Here is a 17998-nt window from a genome sequence, read left to right on the forward strand (position 1 = left end):
CAATAACCCATATAGTTACTCATATAGCTACTGATCAACACATGCAGCAGTTTACAGAACAACAGACGTAATGATGCACAAATTAAGACAGTTTAGTCACTAACCCATGCACTCAGTGAGACACATTTAATCACTCACTCATACAGTCAGTCATGCACCTACTAAATCCTTCGTCCAGACACTTATACATCCACTCATTCTTCAATATGTAAGACATATTTAAACTTTACAGAAACATAAAATCACTGGATGTTGTGATGTCATCAGTGATGTCATCAGTGATGTCACTGACCATGTCATGAATGATGTAATATGTGACATCATCAGCAGTGGATTGCGGGTGCGCGATATATAGTTAGTGCAACTAACTATATATGGAATTTCAATGGTTTTGTGTGAGTAAAATAAGGTTTTTTAAATGCTAATTCCTAACTATATATGGTCTATAACCTATGGTTTTTTCAGTGAATTTTCAAGGTTTTTTAAATGCTAATTCCTAACTATATATGGTCTCTAACCTATGGTTTTTTCAGTGAATATATATATATATATCATCACATCCCTCCTTCAAACAAAAGAGGCACACTGACTCTGGCTGGATTGCTGTAATGTCCTTTAATATGTGGAACAGCACGAAGGCATTAGGCGTCCCTTTCCCAACGTTTCTGCTTCTGCAAGCCTTGATCACGGGTGGAGTCTCTGACTTTCAAATGACCCACGTGAAACTTTAAATCACTGCAGGCCGTATTCTTTTGCAGAGAGCGCAGGGGGAAATGCAGTGACATTTTTAAAAGGCAAGCGCTTCAATTTGCGTGTAAACTTTCCTTTTTACTTGTCTTTCCCCTAGCGCTGTAATACAGTCAGCCCAAATGCACAGTTCGTTTTTTCATATTTTCCACTCACTGTAGAATTACAGCCACAGCACGCAGCATCCAGAAATCTTTCCTTCAGCTCCCCACTCGCCACAGACTGGAAAGGAAATCCCAGAGGGCAAGCCGGCCCGGTTCTAACAAGTAATGTCCAAACAAAATTGCCTCGCAACTTGAACCGGGACCTAGAAGGGCGGTCAGTGAGGCTGGCGCGGGGCTTCCAGTTGTAAATATCATCACATCCCTCCTTCAAACAAAAGAGGCACACTGACTCTGGCTGGATTGCTGTAATGTCCTTTAATATGTGGAACAGCACGAAGGCATTAGGCTTCCCTTTCCCAACGTTTCTGCTTCTGCAAGCCTTGATCACGGGTAGAGTCTCTGACTTTCAAATGACCCACGTGATTCTTTAAATCACTGCAGGCCGTATTCTTTTGCAGAGAGCGCAGGGGGAAATGCAGTGACATTTTTAAAAGGCAAGCGCTTCAATTTGCGTGTAAACTTTCCTTTTTACTTGTCTTTCCCCTAGCGCTGTAATACAGTCAGCCCAAATGCACAGTTCGTTTTTTCATATTTTCCACTCACTGTAGAAGTCTGTGGCGAGTGGGGAGCTGAAGGAAAGATTTCTGGATGCTGCGTGTTGTGGCTGTAATTCTACAGTGAGTGGAAAATATGAAAAAACGAACTGTGCATTTGGGCTGACTGTATTACAGCGCTAGGGGAAAGACAAGTAAAAAGGAAAGTTTACACGCAAATTGAAGCGCTTGCCTTTTAAAAATGTCACTGCATTTCCCCCTGCGCTCTCTGCAAAAGAATACGGCCTGCAGTGATTTAAAGAATCACGTGGGTCATTTGAAAGTCAGAGACTCCACCCGTGATCAAGGCTTGCAGAAGCAGAAACGTTGGGAAAGGGACGCCTAATGCCTTCGTGCTGTTCCACATATTAAAGGACATTACAGCAATCCAGCCAGAGTCAGTGTGCCTCTTTTGTTTGAAGGAGGGATGTGATGATATTTACAACTGGAAGCCCCGCGCCAGCCTCACTGACCACCCTTCTAGGTCCCGGTTCAAGTTGCGAGGCAATTTTGTTTGGACATTACTTGTTAGAACCGGGGCCGGCTTGCCCTCTGGGATTTCCTTTCCAGTCTGTGGCGAGTGGGGAGCTGAAGGAAAGATTTCTGGATGCTGCGTGCTGTGGCTGTAATTCTACAGTGAGTGGAAAATATGAAAAAACGAACTGTGCATTTGGGCTGACTGTATTACAGCGCTAGGGGAAAGACAAGTAAAAAGGAAAGTTTACACGCAAATTGAAGCGCTTGCCTTTTAAAAATGTCACTGCATTTCCCCCTGCGCTCTCTGCAAAAGAATACGGCCTGCAGTGATTTAAAGAATCACGTGGGTCATTTGAAAGTCAGAGACTCCACCCGTGATCAAGGCTTGCAGAAGCAGAAACGTTGGGAAAGGGACGCCTAATGCCTTCGTGCTGTTCCACATATTAAAGGACATTACAGCAATCCAGCCAGAGTCAGTGTGCCTCTTTTGTTTGAAGGAGGGATGTGATGATATTTACAACTGGAAGCCCCGCGCCAGCCTCACTGACCGCCCTTCTAGGTCCCGGTTCAAGTTGCGAGGCAATTTTGTTTGGATATATATATATATATATATATATATATATATATATATATATATTACCTACTGGCGGTCGCCAGTAGGTATATATAGTTAGGATTTTTTCTCTATGGGATTTTTGAAAATTCTATGTCTAATAACTTTGGCGTTTGTGGACGGAATTGGCTGAAATTTTCAGGAAAATGGCACATTTTGTTTCTGAGCAGCCCCTGAAAATTGGGGGGGGGGTTTGTCCAGGGGGGGTCGAGAAAAAAGGGGGGTCCCAAAACGTGTTTTTAACATTGAGTTTTCCATAGGGCGGTTGGCCTCACTTTTAGCCCGAACGGCTGAATGGATTTGCACGAAACTTGGCAAAATTGTAGGGACTGGTAGCCCGATGTGCCTTTTGTAGGTCTCAATATATGTGCTACAGTGGATTTTGAGAAATTAACGTTCAAAAAAAGATATATATCTGTAACAGCGGACCGGGCAGCGCTCCGGTTCGCGGACTTTTCGCGCAACGGAGCTTTGTGAAGCGAAGCTGATTGGTTCTCTGGCGTCTGTGAACATTCCAAACAGTCCGTAGCGGCCGCCATCTTGTCTCTCGGTAGGATCGAGAGACAAGAGGAGGCCAAAGCGAAGGGGCAAATGACCATAAGGGGGTATAGTAGATCCTCGCTGACCCCCTAGGTTTGATGTGGAGGTTTTAAAAGGGCTCGCGGGGCAAAAAAAAAAAATTATAATAATAATCGAACGCCTGAATGGATTTGCACGAAACTTGGTAAAATATTCGGGACTGGTAGCCCGATGTGCCTTTGCTAGGTCTCAATATATGTGCTCCAGTGGATTTTGAGAAATTAACGTTCAAAAAAAGATATATATCTGTAACAGCGTTCCGCTTCGCGTAACTGAGGTTTGCGAAGCTGATTGGTTCTCCGGCGTCTGTAAACATTGCAAACAGTCCGTAGCGGCCGCCATCTTGTCTCTCGGTAGGATCGAGAGACAAGAGGAGGCCAAAGCGAAGGGGCAAATGACCATAAGGGGGCATAGTAGATCCTCCTTGACCTCTTAGGTTTGATGTGGAGGTTTTAAAAGGGCCCTGCGAGGCAAAAAAAATAAAAATAATAATAATCGAACGGCTGAATTGATTTGCACGAAACTTGGCAAAATTGTAGGGACTGGTAGTCCGATGTGCCTTTGCTAGGTCTCAATATATGTGCTCCAGTGGATTTTGAGAAATTAACGTTCAAAAAAAGATATATATCTGTAACAGCGCTCCGCTTCGCGGAGATAAAATTATATCTGTATTACCTAGCTGTTGCTAACACCAGTTAGCGACGGCTAGTAGGAGATAGCGACCATCTTGGGCCCCACTTTGCATGTGAGTGATATTTATCACTAATGACATGCAAAGTGGGCATGCCAAGATGTTAGCGACTGGAAACAGTCGCTAACATCGCTATCTCCTATTATCAACTTTTGGAAATATTCGCGATAAGCGCGAATATCTCCAAAAGCTAGCACCTGCCCTGAGCAGTTCTAAGGCATGTTATCCAATGGGAGGTGGATAACATGGCTAAGAGCATTAGCTCGGTAATGCATGAATATCGCTGAGTTTTCAGCGATATTAATGCATTGCGGTCGTTTTTTATCGTATTTGCGATAAACCTTGATAATAGCAAGGTTTATCTGCGATAATTTCTGACGATGCTTAGCGGTAAAAAAATCGTTGCTAAGCATCGTTAGGGATAAATATCGCTTAACTTTGGTAATATGCCCCAACGTCTGTTAACGTTCGATTCGAAGGAAATCAGGAAGTGTTGAAAAGATTGTCTGCGCCATCTTGCCTTTTTTCAAATGCCACACTTTTGTCGTGCACGGCAGCCATTTTAGATGCCTTGACCAGACCCACTCTCTGCACGCTGTCGATCCTTAGCATGGCTCCCCACCCTCGCAAGCATCTCCCCCAGGCAGTGGTCACCCCCGCTCTCTGTCTTATGCATGGGTAATAAACCACCCCCCATCTGCGCTGCTCTTCCCTGAGAATCACACCCTGTGCCCGCCCGACACCTCCCTTTCGCCCTATTCACTACCGCACCCTCTGACACTCCTTTTCCTCTGTGTCCGATTGTCCAGGCCGGTCCTAGGGTATCAGCTAGCCCTGCAGATGTAGTTTATGGCCCCAGCTGTAAAGAATCACCCCTCTTCAAAGGAGTTATAGTAGATCAAGGCCCACACTCGATGAGATCCGTCACAGCAGACGCGTTCCTATTATCTGAAAACCATCCTGTATTGTGATTGGGGAGGGGACCGAGCCTGAAGCGGAAGATTCCAGGGATGACTCTTTGTACATCAAAGTTTTTACAATTATGTGTCACATTAAAAATATATAGCACTCCAACAAAGTAGTAAGATTATAAAACTTTAATAACTTATAAATATATACAAGAAAACAAAAACAGTAATAACATATAAACATTTTTAGGGAAAAACAACGAAGTAGCGGTCGGCTGTGCGAATAGTCCCAACGCAGCACAACGTCCAGATTTCTGGCGTGGGGCGTCGCGGGGGGTGGGTCATCAGTAGCAAACTGTTGTGCGAATAGTTCCAAGGCAGCAGAACGATGGCACCAAGGTGATGTCCAGTAAGTTGCCGCACTGGTTTTGGTATCCTACAATGCTGCTCTGAATAACGGCGTGGGGCGCCCCGGGGGAGGCGGCGTGAACGGGCCTCTCCAGGTGGAGTGTCATCTGTTGTAGTGGGGCGCCCCTTTACCGTTTCAGTTGCCATTCCGTCCGTTTTTGGTCCACTGTGTCAAAAGCCGCAATTCAGCTGAGTTGCGCCCACTCTTGCGGTGCAGCGATAGGCGGCTGTCACAGGACTCTCAAAATGGCGGCAGGCTCTTTTCTTTTTGGGCCTGGTCCACTGAAATGGCCCTGGGACACCTTGGAAATCGGACGCTTGTCTGCTAGGTCTTGGACCCCATTCTCGAAAGCGTCCCCTCCGCCTTGAGGATTTATCAAAAGTTTTGGGGGCCCCCGACTCCTGTAGGCTTCTGGTGGGGAGCGGTTGCCATGATTGCTCGCGGAATGACCACGACGGAGCTACGAGATGGTGGTGCTCTCATGCTGAAGCCAGCTTCAGTCTGAAACATCCAGAAACAAGGTGGGGCTTTCATCGTTTGGGAAAAAAAAAAGTTTTCATCCAATGAAAAGTGTTGTTTTTAGGTCATATGATCAAGCCTTCCATCATTAGGAAACCAAAAGTAAAATGAACCAATGAAAAGTTTTAGAAACAAGTCACATGACCTGTTATGCGGCATAGGGTATAAAATGCGGAGAAAATACGTTGGCACGTGAGGCGGCGTCAGTAGCGGACCGATGTGCGAATAGGCCGAAGGCAATACAACGCGCCAAGATCCGGATGGCACCGAGGTGGTGTCCAGCAAGTTGCAGCACTGGTGTGGCCATCCTACAATGCTGAAAGTCGGCGTGGGGCGCCCCGTTGGCCTGTGAGTTTGCGTCAGTAGCGGACCGATGTGCGAATAGGCCGAAGGCAGCACAACGCGCCAAGATCCGGATGGCACCGAGGTGGTGTCTAGTAAGTTGCCGCACTGGTGTGGCCATCCTACAATGTTGAAAGTCGGCGTGGGGCGCCCCGTTGGCCTGTGAGATGGCGGCAGTAGCGGACCGATGTGCGAATGGGGCCAAAGGCAGCGCAACAATATTTTCGGAATAGAAGACACCACAAGGCGCTGAGATGCCAAGATCCGGATGGCACCGAGGTGGTGTCTAGCAAGTTGTGGCACTGGTGTGGCCATCCTACAATGGTAAAAGTCGGCGTGGGGCGCCCTGTTGGCCTGTGAGATGGTGTCAGTAGCGGACTGATGTGCGAATGGGGCCAAAGGCAGCGCAACAATATTTTCTGACTGACACCACAAGGCGCTGAGATGCCAAGATCCGGATGGCACCGAGGTGATGTCTAAGTTGCGGACCGATGTGCGAATGGGGTCAAAGGCAGCGCAACAATATTTTCTGTATGGAAGATACCACTAGGCGTTGAGATGCCAAGATCCGGATGGCACCGAGGTGATGTCTAGCAAGTTGCTGTACTGGTGTGGTCATCCTACAATGCTGAAAGTCGGCGTGGGGCGCCCCATTAGCCTGTGAGATGGCGTCAGTAGCGGACCGATGTGCGAATAGGCCGAAGGCAGCACAACGCGCCAAGATCCGGATGTCACCGTGGTGGTTTCATAGTTGAGAGGCACTTCATCTGCAGTGGGGCGCCGAGATCCGGATGGCACCGAGGTGATGTCTAGCAAGTTGCTGCACTGGTGTGGTCATCCTACAATGCTGAAAGTCGGCGTGGGGTGCCCCATTAGCCTGTGAGATGGCGTCAGTAGCGGACCGATGTGCGAATAGGCCGAAGGCAGCACAACGCGCCAAGATCCGGATGTCACCGTGGTGGTTTCATAGTTGAGAGGCACTTCATCTGCAGTGGGGCGCCGAGATCCGGATGGCACCGAGGTGATGTCTAGCAAGTTGCTGTACTGGTGTGGTCATCCTACAATGCTGAAAGTCGGCGTGGGGCGCCCCATTAGCCTGTGAGATGGCGTCAGTAGCGGACCGATGTGCGAATAGGCCGAAGGCAGCACAACGCGCCAAGATCCGGATGTCACCGTGGTGGTTTCATAGTTGAGAGGCACTTCATCTGCAGTGGGGCGCCGAGATCCGGATGGCACCGAGGTGATGTATAGCAAGTTGCTGTACTGGTGTGGTCATCCTACAATGCTGAAAGTCGGCGTGGGGCGCCCCATTAGCCTGTGAGATGGCGTCAGTAGCGGACCGATGTGCGAATGGGGCCAAAGGCAGCGCAACAATATTTTCTGAAGAGAAGACACCAAGAGGCGCTGAGATTCCAAGATCCGGATGGCACCGAGGTGGTGTCTAGCAAGCTATGCAGTTGAGTTGTGTGCGCACTTGCGGCAAATAGGTCGAAGGCAGCATAACAATGTTTTCTGAATAGAAGACACCACAAGGCGTTGAGATTCGGTTACCACCGAGGTGATGTCTAGCAAGTTGCCGCACTGGTGTGGCCATCCTACAATACTGCTCCGAATAACGGCGTGGGGTGCCCGAAGGGGGGGGGGAGGCGGCGTGAACGGGCCTTCCTAGGTGGAGGCTCGTCTGCTGTAGTGGGGCGCCCCTTTACCGTTTCAGTTGCCATTCAGCTGAGTTTCGGCTGCTCTTGATGCTACAGCGACAGGCGGCTGCAACAGGACTCTCAAAATGGCGGCCTGTTCTTTGGATTTGGGCCTGGTCCACTAAAATGGCCCTGGGACACCTTAGAACTCGGACGCTCGATTTTTTTTTCCTTTCCTGTACATGCAAAAAAAGGTAAATGCCCGGTACGTTACACGCTTCATCTGCCACGATGAACTCTCCAGAGGAACCGAAAAAAAATATAGTTATGGTAACTATACCATGCATCGTCATATGGAGAGGTGGCACCAATTAATTATAGTGCCGCATAAAAGAGAGATTTGGAGGAGAACCCCTGACCTGCTAGTACATTCATCAAAGAAGTGGCACTGACAGCATCAGAGGGAAGGGAAACGGTCCCAAATATTTAGAAGAGCTTTGGAAAGATTAAAATGACATGTTTAGATTGTGGCAAATTAATTTCATGTGGACAGATGAGTGTTACTCTAATAAATACAGCATATGAACATCATCATAGTCGATGGTTGGTAGAGACATTTTGACTATATCCTGGACCTGCCCGTCCTCGCCCAAAATGGCGCCGGAATAAATGGGACTCGTAACTCCTTGTTGTGTACTGGTTGCAGAACCTTGAAATCACGAGATACGTATGCAGTTTTGAAGTACATGGCGGGCGGGGACGAGAATTGATTGAATATTTCGACATCCCTATTGATATTGAGTTCTGATGTGTTATTGATTACTGTACTATTGAAAGTTCGAATTAACGTCACCCATGGTACTTGCCCGCAAATGTATATCTAGATAATTTTATTGTAACTGGCCCTGTCGTATTTTTATTATAAAATGTACGTCCACCGATTCCGTAACTGTTAGACACCTTAGTTCTTGCAACCTAATGGCCCGCCCGTTACGTTCCTCTACAGTGTAAATGTCTACTCATCATATACGATTACAGTTTGCTCCGTGGCCGGCCCACGTGGTTATAGGCTCGTATTTGTATAATGAAATTTTCACAATAAAGGTTTTTAAAAGAAAACATGGTAGTAGTATATACATTGGTAAAGTTTTTAATAATAGTCACTGTTTTAGAATCATTAAAAGGCAAGTGAAATAAAGCAGACCAATTACATCAAGGGTAAAAGGTATAATACGAAGGAACGCAGTAAAGATAAATGGTCAAGGGCTGTTGTGTTTTCTATTCCTGCAACATAAAGTGATCGATAAGAATCTCATATTCAGGCGTATCGGCGACTAAGACAGCAGGTCGACCCTCTTTTGCTCAACGGCTCCGTCATGGGACGAAGAAACGCTCTTTTTCTCGAAAAAAGAATATATTTTACTTGCAGGACAGTTGTAAATTTTCCGGGAAAGTACATTAGCCTGGAACATTATAACATATATTTAAGAAAAAATAATGTTCGGAAGTAATAAAAAGCGTAATTTTTAGGTCATATGACCAAGCCTTTCATCATTAGAATAAGAAAAGTAAAATGAACCAATGAAAAGTTTTATTAACAAGTCACATGACTTGTTATGCTTACGTTACGCGCTGCGCGCCCCGGATGACTTCCGGATGCGCTAACGCGGCGCGTCATATGACGCATTACGCGACAACGCAGGTCCAGAATATAGTCAAAATGTCTCCACCAACCAGCGGTCGGAACACAACCCCTTTCAGCAGGCTAAATAGTTCTGTTAAATGACAACAGAAGGGACAGGCAACAAGAACAATTAGTCAAAGAGGGGAGGGCTAGTTCTTCTCTACCAGGTTACATTGGGGCGCTACCGGAACTGATCGAATTGGTAGTCTACAGTGTTTCTGGATGTTTCAGACTGAAGCTGGGGTTAGCATGAGAGCAGTACCATTTCGTAGCTCCGTCGTGGCCATTCCGCAACCAATCATGGCAGCCGCTCTTTATCGTTATTTTGGGCGGGGTGGGTGGCGGAGCCGAGCTGTTTTGCAGCCATCATTGTGTGGAGTTCAGTTCATTTCACTAGTTTTGTATTTGTCATGAGGGGTTGTTCCTAATGTTTCTATTTTAGCGAGGTAAAAAAGAGATCCCGTTAGTGGACTACTGATTTTGCTCGATTCCTTTTCTTTTTTTTTTACACGATTTTTCGTTATCTGCAAAGACTAAACAGAGTATTGCGACTCTGTGTTTGTTTGTAAATAGAGAATGAACCAAAGAGAACCAATTCTAAAACAGTAAATACTTGGATAACAATCAATCAAATGGAGAGAGAAGCAGGCACGACGTATTACAACGGGGGCAAAGGCCTGCGTTAACTACCCTTCACTATGTGCAAAGAGAGAGTACTCCTAATAGAAATGAGGGGGGGGCACCATTCAAAGCAGATCAGTGTGCATAAACACGAAAATGTTTTCACTTACCATGTACTTGACATTCGACAGCTTATGATATTTGCTATTAAAAAACCATTGAAATTCACTGAAAAAACCATAGGTTATAGACCATATATAGTTAGGAATTAGCATTTACAAAACCTTGAAAATTCACTGAAAAAACCATAGGTTATAGACCATATATAGTTAGGAATTAGCATTTAAAAAACCTTATTTTACTCACACAAAACCATTGAAATTCCATATATAGTTAGTTGCACTAACTATATATCGCGCACCCGCAATCCACTGCTGATGATGTCACATATTACATCATTCATGACATGGTCAGTGACATCACTGATGACATCACTGATGACATCTCAAATGACATCACTGATGACATCACTGATGACATCTCATTTGACATTATTCTTGTGCTAATACGATAAACCTCTTCAGACTCTAATAAAACCTTAGATACACTCAGTGTATACAGACACTCACACACTGTCACTCATCCATGGAGTTACTCACACACCTAGTCAGTCATGCAAAGAATCAATCACACCTCCATTTCCTCAACTATACAGTTATACACACCTTACTTATTCAAACATATACTAACACATATTTACTCTCTTATACAATCCCTGATACAAGTTCACAATGATCCATACAGCCACTCACACATTCAGTGGCTCTCATGCACAGTTATTTATATATGCCAACTCTCACATGTACTGTGTTTTACATATGTACTTACTATGACATGTAGCATTGACATATCCTTTCACTCATCAATACACTCATGCACACAGTCAACCGCCCATGTAGCTGTTTCCACATGCACTCTTGAACTCATACACCTAGTGAATCAACTGCTCACACATCTATGCACAGAGTCACACACCTCCCAGCCACCCCCACACAAACTCAATCTCCCATACAAATACTTGGGCAACCAATCAATAACATATATAGCCTCTCGTATAGCTAATGATCCACACATGCAGCAGTTTACATCACAACAGACATACTGAAGCAAACATTCAGACAGTTTAGTCACTAACCCATGCATTTAGTACGACACATTTATTCACTCACTCATACAGTCAGTCACGCACCTACTAAATCCTTCATCCAGACACTTATACATCCACTCATTCTTCAATATATCTAACATATTTAAACTTTACAGAAACACACAGTCACTGGATGATGTCATCAGTGATGTCATCAGTGATGTCATCAGTGATGTCATTTGAGATGTCATCAGTGATGTCATCAGTGATGTCACTGACCATGTCATGAATGATGTAATATGTGACATCATCAGCAGTGGATTGCGGGTGCGCGATATATAGTTAGTGCAACTAACTATATATGGAATTTCAATGGTTTTGTGTGAGTAAAATAAGGTTTTTTAAATGCTAATTCCTAACTATATATGGTCTATAACCTATGGTTTTTTCAGTGAATTTTCAAGGTTTTGTAAATGCTAATTCCTAACTATATATGGTCTATAACCTATGGTTTTTTCAGTGAATATATATATATATATATTTATTACATATTTACGCCAAGGTATATTGAAGAATGAGTGGATGTATAAGGGTCTGAATGGATGATTTAGTGGGTGCATCACTAACTGTATAAGTGAGTGATTAAACATGACTTAGTAAATGTATGAGTGAATCACTAATCCATTTGATTGTCTTTATCAGTTGGTCAGTTGGTGTGTAAGTGGCTGCATGGGTTGATGAGTAGCTACATGAGTGTCTATATGGGTTAATGATTGGTTGTCTGACTACCTGTATGGGTACCTGAGTGGCTGTGTGGGTGGTGGGGTGTCACTCACTGTATGCATGTGTGACTGGGTGGGTGGGTTCATGAGTGCAGCTGAGAGGAGCTGTATGGGTGAGTGAGTGTGGGTATGGCTGTGTCGGTGAGTGTGTGGATATCTCTGCTATAGGGCTGAGTAACTGCATATGTGATGTTGGAGTATATAAGTGACTGTTTGAGTGAGTGAGTGAGTGAGTGAGTGTGAGATTGGCTATATTTATGAGTATCTGCTTGTGTCAGCAACTGCATAGGAGAGTAAGTATTTGTTATTACCTGTATGAGTAGTGAGTATGTGTGTGTTTCTTTTTGGGTGAGTAACTGATTCCGTGATTAAATGTTTGGGTGAGTTAGTAGGTATATGAGTTGCCCTATGGGTGACTGATGGTGCCTGAGTAGCTGTATGGATCTATGAGTCTATATGTCAGCATCTGCATTGGTGAGTGACTGACTGTATGAGTACCTGTATGGGTGAGTGAGTGGATGTGTATGTAGACCTATGAATCAGTAAGTGGGTATGTATGTACTGGCATTGTAGTCTGATATTTGAAGTGGGTGCATGAAAAGTTATATTGGGGTATGAGTAGGGGCATTAGAGATTAAGTTGATGATGTCATCAGTGATGTCATTTGAGATGTCATCAGTGATGTCACTGACCATATCATGAGTGATGTGATATGTGACATCTTCAACAGTGCCTTGCGCGGGCGTGAGTTATAATTAGCTTAGCTAACTATAACGGCCGAATTTCTCTGGTTTATCCGAGTGAAATGTCTGACTAACTATAACGTCCCTGAAACCTTTGGTTTTTCTGTGAATTTCAAAGGTTTTTTAAATGCTAATTCCTAACTATAACGTCCCTGAAACCTATGGTTTTTTAAGTGAATTTCAAAGGTTTTTTAAATGCTAATACCTAACTATAATGTCCCTGAAACCTATGGTTTGATCAGGGAATTTCAAAGGTTTTTTAAATGCTAATCCTTAAGTATTTAATTACTGCAATCTATGCTTTTTTCAGATTTTGTAAGTGTGTTATAAAATTCCTTTTATTTTAAAATGTTTGGAAGTATTTTTTGAACTTTTCTTTTTAAAGTTATTCATAATTTTTCTAAAACTTTCTTTAAACATTATAATCACTTTGTAAAAATATGTATATCATAGGCTGTTAAAGATTTATAGTGTTATTTATCTGAACATTTAAAATTTCTATTAACTGGAAATAATGATTTGATTTTAATTCTATGAAAGTTGTTTTGTTGTGTTCTTATGATAACTACCTTTTTTATTTCATTTAAAAAAAAAAAAATTAAAAGGGTTGCGCACCCTATGCGATCCTACGCGATGGGTGAGTGGATCCGGCATACGAATGTCAATCTCAAAAACACACTTAGAACAAATTAATATTTGTTTTAGATGTGGAGATATATTACTGACTACATAAAAATAGTAGTAATTGTATTTTAAATTTGTTTACAAAATTTTTTGACAGATTTTTTGTGGACGCAATAATATCGCAAATTGCACGCAATTCTACGCCGAGGGTGTGCGATTCCTGCCAGCACATATTTCCAGGATCGCGCAGGAGTCACGAACTTTGTCGTAATTGTTTTAAGTATATAATCTCACTGTAAAAACTTTAAATATGCGTTTTGCTTTAAGACTTTCACTAACACACTTTAAAAAACAATTTTTAAACACTGAATTATACTTTAGAATTAAGTGTAACAGATTTTACAGGTGCGCGACGTATGCATGACGCATGCGCTTCCTGTGCGCAAATCCATTTGACCTAGAAAGAAAGCATTTGATTGGTTTAAAACCTTTTCACACTGTTAGAGGAAGGATCCAACACCTGTTTTATTCCTCTTATATTGGATGTGTCTTCCTGTTAAGATCTATTTTTGTAGGCTCTTATAATTCAGTTTTTTTTAGGTGTTTTGACTGTTTTTTCTCTGCAGTGGCATCCAGTAATCCTGAGGAAGATCTGCTGGAAGAGCTTGAGGAAGTGGAGGAGCCTGTATAAAACAAGAAAAGAAAGCATAGTATGGGCCTTTTTTACAGTTCCTGAGGGGGAGAAAGTAAATGCCAGAAAAGTCACTTGCACTATGTGCAAAAAGGCGTTTTCAAGAGGTTCAGAGAAAAAATATTCGTGCAGCACCTCTTCTATGAAGAAGCACTTTGAGGCAATGCATCCAAATCGTTTGGCGAAAGAACTGATGCTGCTTCAGTAAAATGAGCTAGCTGCCCAGGCTGATCCTAATGCACCATCAACATCGGGTGCAGCAGTACCGCCTTCACCTCAGCCACATATTTTTCTGGAGCTAGTAGATGCTTCCATCAATGGTCGCAAGTGTCAAGCTAACCTTTGTGTTGGGGAGCAATGCATTGATGTTATTCTTAACTCAATAAAAACACACAAGTGTTATTTTTTTTATATGCATGACAATCTTGTTTTTCCTGTTTTTTTAACTAGTCATGTTGGACTGATCATTTTTCTTGTTAGAAAAAAAGTCAAAAATACCCCCAAAAACATTTGTTTGAAAATACAATTTTTTTTCAAAATTGTTTTAAGAAAAACCAGTTCTTACGGAACCATATAAACTGGTTAAAAATAGAAAAATTGCCTGAGTGACTGCATGAGTGCAAGGGTAGTGCCAGGGTTATTAAAGGAGTGTATGGGTAGTGCCTAAGTGATTGCATGAATGCAGGGATAGAACCTGAGTGAATGGATGAGTGCATGGGTAGTGTTTGAGGGAATGGATCAGAGCAATAAAAGTGCCTGAGTGATTGGAGGAGTGCTTGAGTAGTTCTTGGCTGATTGCATGAGTGCAGGGGCAGTGACTGCGTGATTGGAGGAGTACATAGGTAGTGATTGCATGAGTGCAGACATAGTACCTGAGTGCGTGGATGAGTAAATGTGTAGTGTTTGAGGCAATTGATCAGTGTAATAGAAGTGCCTGAATGATTGAAAGAGTGCCTGCGTAGTTATTGGCTGATTGCATGAGTGCAAGGGTAGTGCCTGAGTGATTGCATGAGTGCATGGATAGTGTCTGGCTGGTTGTATGAGTACAGGGGGTGCCTAGGTGGTTGGAGCAGTACATGGGTAGTGCCTGAGTGCATGGATGAGTGCAAAGGTAGTGTTTGAGGGAATGGATGAGTGCAACAGCCGTGTCTAAGTGATTGCATCAGTGCACGGGTAGTTCCTAGTTGACTGTATGAGTGCAGGGTAGTGCCTGGTTGATTGGATTGTAGGAGTGCATGATAACTCCCTGAGTGCATGGATGAGTATATGACTAGTGACTGGGTAATTGCATGAGTACAGAAGTACTGTCTGGGTGAGGAGGTGTGCATGGGCAGTGCCAGAGTGAATGAATAAGTGCATGGGTAGTGTTTAAGGGAATATATGAGTGCAACAGCAGTGTCTAAGTGATTGCATCAGTACATGGGTAGTGCCTGAATGATTGTAAAAGTGCATGGGTAGTCCCAGAGTGCATGGATGAATGTATAGGTAATGCCTGGATGATTGCATGAGTACAGAAGTACAACCTGAGTGATTGGAAGAGTGCATGGATAGTGCCAGAGTGAGTGGATGAGCGCAACAGTAAAGCCTGGGTGATTGGATGAGTGCATGGATAGTGCCAGAGAGAATGAATGAGTGCAATAGTAGTGCCTGAGTGATTGTATAAGTGTATGGGTAGCACCTGGGTGCATGGAGTAGTCCATGAGTAGAGCCTGGGTCTATGGATGAATGCATGGGTAGTGTTTGAGGGAATGGATGCATGCAACAGTAGTGTCTAAGTGAATATATCAGTGCAGGGGTAGTGCCTGGGTGCATGGAGCAGTGCATGGGTAGAGCCTGAGTGCATGGATGAAGGCATGGGTAGTGTTTGAGGGAATGGATCACTGCAATAGAAGTGCCTGAGTGATTGGAGGAGTGCGTGGGTAGAGTCAGGGTGAATTAATGAGTGCATGGGTAGTGTTTGAGAAAATGGATGCGTGCAACAGTAGTGTCTGAATGATAGCATGAGTGCATGGGTAGTGTCTGGCTGATTGCATGAGTACAGGGGTACTGCCCGGGTGATTGGAGCAGTGAATGGGTAGTGCCTGAGTGTATAAATGAGTGCATGGGTAGTGTTTGAAGAACTGGATGAGTGCAGTAGTAGTGCTTGTAGAGTTGCATGAGTGTCTAAGTGATTGCTTCAGTGCATGGTTGGTGCCTGGTTTATTGTGTGAGTTCAAGGGTAGTGCCTGGATGATTGTAGGAGTATAGAAGTACTGCCTGTGTGATTGTAGAAGTGCATGGGTAGTGCCTGAGTACAGGGAGTAATCCACAGGTAGAGCCTGAGTGCATGGATCAGTGCATGGGTAGTGCCTGGGTGATTACAGGAGTGCATGGGGAATGCCTCAGTGCATGGATAAGTGCATGGGTAGTGTTTGAGGGAATGATGAGTACAATAATAATGTCTGAGTGATTAAATAAGTGCATGGGTAGAGTCTGAGTGCATGAATGAGTGCATGGGCACTGCCAGGGTGAATAAAGGAGTGCATGGAGGAGTGCATGTGTAGTGTTTGAGGGAATGGATGAGTGCAATAGTAGTGTCTGAGTGGATGGATGAGTGCATGGGTAGTACATGGATGATTAGAGCAGTACATCGGTACTGCCTGAGTACATAGAGCAATCTACGGGTAGAGATTGAGTGCATGGATGAGTGCATGGGTAGTGCATGGGTGATTGGAACAGTACATCTGTACTGCCTGAGTACATGGAGCAATCCACAGTTAAAGCCTGAATGCATATATGAGTGCATGGGTAGTGCCTGTGTGATTACAGGAATGCATGGGGAGTGCCTCTATGCATGGATAGGTACATGCGTAGCATTTGAGGGAGTGGTTGAGTACAATAGTAGTATCTGAGTTATAAAATGAGTGCATGGGTAGAGTCTGAGTACATGGGCACTGCCTAGGTGAATGGAGGAGAGCATGTGTAGTGCCTGAGTGCATGTGTAGTATTGGAGGGAATGGATGAGTGCAATAGTAGTGTCTGAGTGAATGGATGAGTGCATGGATAGAGCCTGAGTGCATGGATGAGTGCATGAGTACTGCCTGAGTGATTGGAGGAGTGCAGAGGTAGTGCCTGAGTACATGGATGAGTGCATGAGTAGTGTTTGAGAAAATGAATGAGTGCAATAGTAGTATCTGAATGATTGGATGAGTGTATGTGCAGTGCCTGCCTGATTACATGAGTGCAGTGATAGTACCTGTCTGATGATATCTGAAAGTTTTTAACTTGTGTAAAGGTTCAACATTATTTTTATCAGGAATAAATAACACATACATTAATGTAATCATGCATATTATATTATGTGTTCTTACCTTTTTTTAGTAATTTAGATACATAACTCTGTGGAATTATTTTAGGATAATATTGTTGTAAACTGAATTAAAACTCTTTTCAAACTTCGCAATAACCAACTGGAGTGAAGAAGATTTTTTTTTATATAATGTAATGTATTACAGAAAGTAAAATAGTACACTTTTAAGAACACAACATCATTTTAGAATTACATAACATTTTCAGTTTCCCTTTTTTGCTGTTTTCAGATTCTACTAAACTTCCCCATACACAGTGATTTCAACATAGTATTATAATACAACAGTGGGGAAAAAAACAATAAACAAGATTGCGAAAAAAAGGAAATTACTGCAAAGCATTATTTCCAATATGTGTATCTATATGTTTACCTATCTACAGATTACTAATTGCGTCCAACTTGTATATTAAGGGCCACATGCATCAACCAAAATACTGGTTGCAAACGGGCTGTTTCACAGAATCAACCCCTTTGCAACCGGTATTTTGGCATTTGAGATGCATCAACCCAAATTCGCAAAATAGTTAATCGCAAAATTTGCTATTACCTATTTACTCAAATGCATTTAGGGAATCATATTTTACGATTACCTAAATGCTATGCAAGAAGCATGGAAAAATTGTGACCCTGCTTTAAGTATTCGCAAATTACCACCAACTTCAAGTTGGTGGTAATTTGCAAATCCTTTGAAAAATGCTATTTTTTGCATTTTTTAAAGTGCCATGTGGTCCACAAACA

The sequence above is a fragment of the Lissotriton helveticus genome, chromosome 2_1, assembly GCF_964261635.1.
Source record: "Lissotriton helveticus chromosome 2_1, aLisHel1.1, whole genome shotgun sequence".
Taxonomy (NCBI): Eukaryota; Metazoa; Chordata; class Amphibia; order Caudata; family Salamandridae; genus Lissotriton; species Lissotriton helveticus.